Below are 8,586 nucleotides of genomic sequence, written 5' to 3'. Positions count from 1 at the left end.
ATTTTGACCAAGTAGTTCGTGAAGCCTTCAATAGCTGTACCGGGGGAATCTCCAATTGGTACAGATATAATGGGAGGCTGATCGATGCCCGGGTGCGGTCAAGAGATGGCTCCCTATTGCTCAACCACGTTATGTACGCCGATTATTTGGTAATAGCTGCTCATTCAGAGGAGGAATTGGAGACGCTGCCGCTGAGACTGGAGCGTGCCACTAAGAGATGGGGTCTTACCATCAGCCCCACCAAAACTAAGCACCTGCCTGGGTATTTTGTACCATCATACACTCCACGCCCACAACTCCCAATCGGTGATGGGGCAGTTGTGGAGAAAGTGGAGAGTTTCCCATACCTGGGCAGTGTGCTTATGACCGGCTCCAGTTTAACAGCAGAGGTCTCATTCCGAATCAGTCAAGCGGTAATATATTTTCATCGGTTGCATAACGCTGTGTGGAAGCTACCTGGTCTGTCGCTCCGCACAAAGCATCAGGTCTTCTCGACCACGGTAATTCCCTCCCTTCTCTACGCTTGCGAAACGTGGACCCCCTTAATGGAACATCTTCGCCGGTTAGAAACATTAAGGCTGGCCTGCCTACGATCCATCCTGGGTTTAACCAGGATGGATTGTGTGAGGAGCTCACAAATCCTTGAAAGATCTGGGCAAGGTCCCATCGGTGAGCTGCTCCGGCAGGCAAGGCTGCGTTGGCTGGGTCATGTAGCCCGCATGCCCAGCCACCGCATGCCGATACAGCTTTTGTTCGGCCGGATTGAGGGGGCTAAATGGGCGCGGCACGGGCTAGTGAAGAGATGAGTGATGTGGTACAGGAGGACGTGGAGCTGAGTGGACTTGCCGATGACTAGTACCAGCGGTGTCAAGATCGGCCTCTGTGGAGGAGGCTCGTGAAGGATGCTACTGGGCAGTTGGAGGCAGTCGCCCTCCAACAACAACGGAGGGCGGAGGAGCGACGCTCAGAACAGCGAGCGGAGCGCCGGGTGGCTAAAGCACAGCAAGTTGGCACAGTAGGGGACACAGGTGGTGCATCAGCCAGTCATCTCAGTCAGTCGACCCGTGGCACCTGGGTCTGCCCCGTGACCTCCTGCCAGCGGGCGTTCGACACTTCACGTTGCCTCAAGGTGCACATAGCCTGGCACAAGCGTCGTGGTGATGTCACCGCCACTTAGTGGCGAATGGCGGTTGTTGTTGTTGTTGTTGCTAGCTAACAACGCTCTCCCATCTTTTACATTCAAATTTCTCACTTTAACGTCACTACGCCCGCCCACTTCGCTGATGTCCCTTGGGCTTCACCCATTTCAAACCTTTAAATCACCTGCCTCAGCAGCTCTCTCGCTGCTTTTTATTTCTCCTGATGACGATTGCTTGTGTTGCGATCCAAACGTCGTAGTTTTTATTTATTATGTTTTTGTTATTTCCTTTGAACCTATCTACGTGATATTCACCGAAAGACCCAAGAATATGAATTCCTGCAGTCACGAAAGCATTAAGTCGAGATTACACCACATTTGGGCTCGGCTTTGTCATAGCTATACAGCGAAGTGGGCCGTACGTGATAAAACCAAAGAAAAAAATATTCCTAAATAGTTGAACACGGAGAGATATGGAGACGATTCGCGTGATCGATTCAATCTCCTTCGGAGCGGTGGCTGAGGAGGATGAAGGAGGAGTAAGTTGTAGGAGGGGAGGCACTGCCCTTGGACTGTATCTCCAATTTGTTACCCAGGAGTTCTGCATCCCCCACACACCATCCCATCAATACACCCACCCACCATTCAACCCACCCACCATCCCATCAATGCACCCACCCACCATTCAACCCACCTACCATCCCATCAATACACCCACTCACAATTCAACCCACCCACCATCCCATCAATAAACCCACCCACCATTCAACCCACCCACCATCTCATCAATACAACCACCCACCATCACATCAATACACACACCCACCATTTAACCCACCCACCATCCCATCAATACATCCACCCACCATTCAACCCACCCACCATCCCATCATTACACCCAACCACAATCCCATCAATACACCCACCCACCATGCAACCCACCCACCATCCCATCAATACACCCACCCACCATACCATCAATACACCCACCCACCATTCAACCCACCCACCATCCCATCAATACACCCACCCACAATCCCACCAACCCACCCACCATTCAACCCACCCACAATCCCATCAATTCACCCACAATTCAACCCACCATCCCACCATTCACCCACCCACCATCCCACCATCCCATAAATACACCGACCCACCATCCCATCAATACACCCACCCACCATCCCATCAAAACACCCACCCACCATCCCACCCGCTATCCCACCCACTATCCCATCAATACACCCACCCACCCATCCCATCAATACACCCACCCACCATCCCACCCACCATCCCATCAATACACCCACCCACCATACCACCATTCAACCCACCCACCATTCAACCCACCCACCATCCCATCAATACACCCACCCACAATCCCACCAACCCACTCACCATCCCATCAATACACCCACACACCATCCCATCAATACACCCACCCACCATTCAACCCATCCACCATCCCACCAAAACACCCACCCACCATTCAACCCACCCACCATCCTATCAATACACCCACCCACCATCCCACCATTCAACCCACCTACCATTCAACCCACACACCATCCCATCAATACACCCACCCACCCACCATCCCATCAATACACCCACCCACAATCCCACCAACCCACCCACCATCCCACCATTCTACCCACCCACTATCCCACCATTCAACCCACCCACCATCCCATAAATACACCCACCCACAATCCCACCAAACCACCCACCATTCCACCATTCTACCCACCCACTATCCCACCATTCAACCTACCCACCATCTCATCAACCCACAATCCCATCAACTCACCCACACACCATCCCACCATCCCACCCACCATCCCACCAACCCACCCACCATCCCACCATTCTACTCACCACACCACCAACCATTCCACACACCCACCAACCCACCATTCCACTCGCCATTCCAACCAACTCAACCACCCGCCATCTCACAATTCTACCCAGCATCCCACCCACCATCCCACCAACCATTCCACCCACCATCCCACTAACCCACTCACCCCCCACCCAAACCAAGTTGCCCCATTCCCCACCCCCCCAGCGCCCCTCCACCATCCGACGGGCTGGCTCAGGATTGAGCATCAGGGTGCGTCGAGACGATTTCAATCAGACGTCAATCAGACGTCAAGCGGACGTCGGAGATTGCTGATTGTGGCGAGCCACCCGGGAAACAAAGGGGCAATTTGACGGAAACGGGAGAGGTGCGATAGCAAACGGACGTGGGAGAATGTTGATATAATTTCTATGTATACAAAAATATATCATACCGATAAATATATATTTTTTACAATGAGATACGAAATACAAGCTGGGCTCTGCCGGTCCATTAAGTGAGTCCCGTTGCGTTTAGTCCGAGGGATCGGCACCGATGCGAACGGAATAAGCCATTCATTTTCATTCTGTTATTGCTCTCTCAAATCGAATTCGGTTAAGAGAAGTGAAATGTTTCAAGAGGCGCCCACGCGGCCGTGCGGTGAATGCGAGACGAGGCGACTCGTGGAGGTCTCCTTGAGACGTAACTGTCACGAAGCAGTCACTTGAAAGAGCCGCATGCGGCTCTGGAGCCCACCATTCCACCCACCATCACACAAATCTACCCACCATTCCACCCACCATCACACAAATCTACCCACCATTCCACCCACCATCACACAAATCTACCCACCATTCCACCAACCCACCATCACACAAATCTACCCACCATTCCACCCACCCACCATCACACAAATCTACCCACCATTCCACCCACCAACCCAGCAACCCACCAGCCCACCATCACACAAATCCACCCACCATCCCACCATTCCACCCACCCATCATCCCACCATCCCACCCACCATCCCACCAACCCACCCACCATCCCACCATTCCACCCACTCACCCACACACCATCCCACCATCCCACCCACCATCCCACTAACCCACCCACCATCCCACCATTCCACCCACCATCACACAAATCTACCCACAATTCCACCCACCAAACCAGAAACCCACCAACCCACCATCACACAAATCCATCCACCATCCCACCATTCCACCCACCCATCATCCCACCATCCCACCATCCCACCCACCATCCCACCAACCCACCCACCATCCCACCATTCCACCCACCCACCATCGCACAAATCTACCCACCATTCCAGCCACCTTCCCAGCAACCCATCAACCCACCATTCCACCCACCCACACACCATCCCACCATCCCACCCACCATCCCACCAACCCACCCACCATCCCACCATTCCACCCACCCACCATCGATCAAATCTACCCACCATTCCACCCACCAACCCAGAAACCCACCAACCCACCATCACACAAATCCACCCACCATCCCACCATTCTACCCACCCACCATCCCACCCACCATCACACCAACCCACCCACAATCCCAATATTCCACCCACCCACCATCACACAAATCTACCCACCATTCCACCCACCAACCCACCATCACACCATTCCACCGACCCACCATCCCACCATCCCACCCACACACCATCCCACCATCCCACCCACCATCCCACCAACCCAGCCACCATCCCACCATTCCACCCACCCACCATCACACAAATCTACCCACCATTCCACCCACCAACCTAGAAACCCACCAACCTACCATCACACAAATCCATCCATCATCGCACCAATCCACCAATCCACCATCCCACTATCCCACCCACCATCACACCAACCAACCCACCATCCCACCATTCCACCCACCCACCATCCCACCATCCCACCCACCATCCCACTATCCCACCCACCATCCCACCAATCCACCCATCCACCATACAATGCCCTAGGCATTTCTGTTTCCTACGCCGTCAGTGATAACGTTACAGTTGCTACTTCTGCTGCCCCAACGTCACGACTATCGCCACTGCTGTTGCACGCATAGCATCACAACAACAACCACCACGCCGCCTTTGTCTCTCCTAGCACCGCACTTCTCGATTGAGAAATGAGATTTTGGGGGGGTATACGCCACTGGAGGGTGTTCATTTGATAATTTTGCAATGAAAAAACTCATCTCCAAAAGTTCATCTCCCGTGGAAAAAAAAAAACGGATTGACTTTGACACGACTCTCCTGCCTCTTTGTGGAAACAGTCGCCGATCCTATGAATATATTCATTCAAGAATAAATCGTGGTTACATTTGTATCATACAACAACAACAACAATGTACGGTCAACGTTGTTTTTCACAAGCCCTTTTAGTTTTCATTAAGCCCTAGGCAGAGTGACTACTGTGGGTGAGTGGGTGGCTGGGTGAGTGAGTAGTAGTGTAGTGTATAGTGTAGTGTATAGTAGTGTATAGTGTAGTGTATAGTGTAGTGCATATTAGTGTATAGTGTAGTGTATAGTGTAGTGTATATTGTAGTGCATATTAGTGTATAGTGTAGTCTATAGTGTAGTGTATAGTGTAGTGTATAGTAGTGTATAGTGTAGTGCAGAGTGTAGTGCATAGTGTAGTGTATAGTGTAGTGTATAGTAGTTTAGTGTAGTGTATAGTGTAGTGTACAGTGTAGTGCATAATGTAGTGTATAGTGTAGTGTATAGTAGTGTATATTTTAGTGTATAGTAGTGTAGTGTATAGTGTAGTGTGTAGTGTAGTGTATAGTGTAGTGCATAGTGTAGTGTACATTAGTGTAGTGTATAGTGTAGTGCATAGTGTAGCGCACATTAGTGTAGTGTATAGTGTAGTGTATAGTGTAGTGTATAGTAGTGTAGTGTATAGTAGTGCATAGTGTAGTGTATAGTGTAGTGTATAGTGTAGTGTATAGTAGTGTATAGTGTGTATAGTGTAGTGTATAATATATAGTGTAGTGTATAGTGTAGTGTATAGTGTAGTGTATAGTAGTGTATAGTGTAGTGTATAGTGTAGTGTATAGTGTAGTGTATAGTGTAGTGTATGGTAGTGTATAGTGTAGTGTATAGTGTAGTGTATAGTGTAGTGCATAATGTAGTGTATAGTGTAGTGTATAGTAGTGTATATTTTAGTGTATAGTAGTGTAGTGTATAGTGTAGTGTGTAGTGTAGTGTAAAGTGTAGTGCATAGTGTAGTGCACATTAGTGTAGTGTATAGTGTAGTGCATAGTGTAGTGCACATTAGTGTAGTGTATAGTGTAGTGTATAGTGTAGTGTATAGTGTAGTGTATAGTAGTGTATAGTGTGTATAGTGTAGTGTATAATATATAGTGTAGTGTATAGTGTAGTGTATAGCGTAGTGTATAGTAGTGTATAGTGTAGTGTATAGTAACGTATAGTGTAGTGTATTGTAGTGTTTAGTGTAGCATACAGTGTATAGTGTAGTGTATAGTGTAGTGTATAGTGTAGTGTATAGTAGTGTATAGTGTAGTGTATAGTGTAGTGTATAGTGTAGTGTATAGTGTAGTGTATTGTGTAGTGTATAGTGTATAGTGTAGTGTATAGTGTAGTGTATAGTAGTGTATAGTGTAGTGTATAATGTATATTCTAGTGGTGTAGCGGTGAGCGCACTTCACTACGAATCTGACACCCCGGGTTCGATTCCCGCTCACGGCAACCAACACTGCGTGACGATGAACCTGAACCGATCCTGGGCCTCCCTTAGGTCGACTCAGCCTCAATCTAGTACCCGGTGCGCTGTGTACACTGGGGGAGACAAAGGCGGCCGTGCCTGGTGGTGCTGGCCACCCACCCCCTCGTGCACCACAGCGCCGCCCTTCAGAGCCGCAACTCGCTAGCAGCACTTTGCCTGTGCGGAAAGCTTTTTATTTTTTTTACTGCCAGGGGCCATTTGGATATTTACAACATCATTCGCCGGCCACGCAAAAGTAAATCGACTTAAAAATGAGCCCGTTATATTTGGTCAAACATTTAATTAACTCGATCCCTTAAATTGGATGGGCTGGAAATGCTTCTCTTAAGCGAGGCGTGTGATGATGATGATGATGATGACGATGATGTTCGCCGGTTTTTGACGATGTTGCTACTCGCAGTTGCTTTTGCAGGTTCTTGCTCCGAGACTTATTGAGTGTCCAAGCCCCGCACGCGGTTGCATTGGCAGGGCCGCACCAAATAAATCTCGGGCCTCATACGGCCCGCGGGCCGCACATTCGCCACCCCTGGGCTACACGTAGCAGTGGGGGGTGGTGGTGGTGGTGGAAGGGGGTGTGTTGAATCTCTGTCCGTGTGTGCGCGAAACGTCAGCAAATTCGTAAGGAAGAAACTAAAATCACCGTCGGTACCGCCTCGCACACGTGCTCGGCTATTGGGACCTCCATCCAAATCGGGGATCAGCGACAGCAGAGAGAGAGAGAGACAGAGAAATTAAATATTAATATATACTGGTAGGAACCTCCTGGTTACTAAACCAGCAGCACACAGGGGATTATTGTGTCTGTCCGTCCGTCCGTCGTGCATCTAAAAAATGGGAGGGGGTGGGGCTGGGTGGAGAGGGGAGGGAGGGGTGGGGCTGGGTGGGGAGGGGCTGGTCACCCCGTGGTGCCCCCCTTATAAAACTCAACGTTTCACCTACTCACGCGGGCTTGTGCCCGCCCTCACAGTGGGCCACATTGTTGCTGAACACACCACGTGGTGCCGCCGCCGTTGTTGTTGTTGTTGATCCTGGCCACTGACCGAGCAACCCAACGTTCCTACCAGCTCCCTCCGCAGGAGAATGTGTTTTATCTGAGAGTTAATTCATAACTAGTGTAGTGTATAGTGTAGTGTATAGTGTAGTGTGTAGTGTAGTGTATAGTGTAGTGTATAGTGGAGTCTATAGTAGTGTAGTGTATAGTGTAGTGTATAGTGTAGTGTATAGTGTAGTTTATAGTAGTGTAGTGTATAGTAGAGTAGTGTATAGTAGTGTAGTGTATATTGTAGTGTATAGTGTAGTGTATAATGTAGTGTATAGAGTAGTGTAGTGTATAGTAGTGTATAGTGTAGTGTATAGTGTAGTGTATATTGTAGTGTATAGAGTAGTGTATAGTGTAGTTTATAGTAGTGTAGTGTATAGTGTAGTAGTGTATAGTGTAGTGTATAGTGAAGTGTATAGTATATAGTGTAATGTATGGTTTGTGTATAGTGTAGTCTATAGTAGTGTAGTGTATAGTGTAGTGTATAGTAGTGTGGTGTATAGTGTATAGTAGTGTAGTGTATATTGTAGTGTATAGTGTAGTGTAGTGTATAGTAGTGTATAGTGTAGTGTATAGTGTAGTGTATATTGTAGTGTATAGAGTAGTGTATAGTGTAGTTTATAGTAGTGTAGTGTATAGTGTAGTTGTGTATAGTGTAGTGTATAGTGAAGTGTATAGTATATAGTGTAATGTATGGTTTGTGTATAGTGTAGTCTATAGTAGTGTAGTGTATAGTGTAGTGTATAGTAGTGTGGTGTATAGTGTATAGTAGTGTAGTGTATATTGTAGTGTA

The sequence above is a fragment of the Petromyzon marinus genome, chromosome 65, assembly GCF_048934315.1.
Source record: "Petromyzon marinus isolate PM22_M1 ecotype Great Lakes invasive population chromosome 65, UKy_Petmar_22M1.pri1.0, whole genome shotgun sequence".
Lineage (NCBI taxonomy): Eukaryota > Metazoa > Chordata > Hyperoartia > Petromyzontiformes > Petromyzontidae > Petromyzon > Petromyzon marinus.
The sequence above is the reverse complement of the archived record's forward strand: the minus strand, read 5'-3'. Positions refer to the sequence as shown.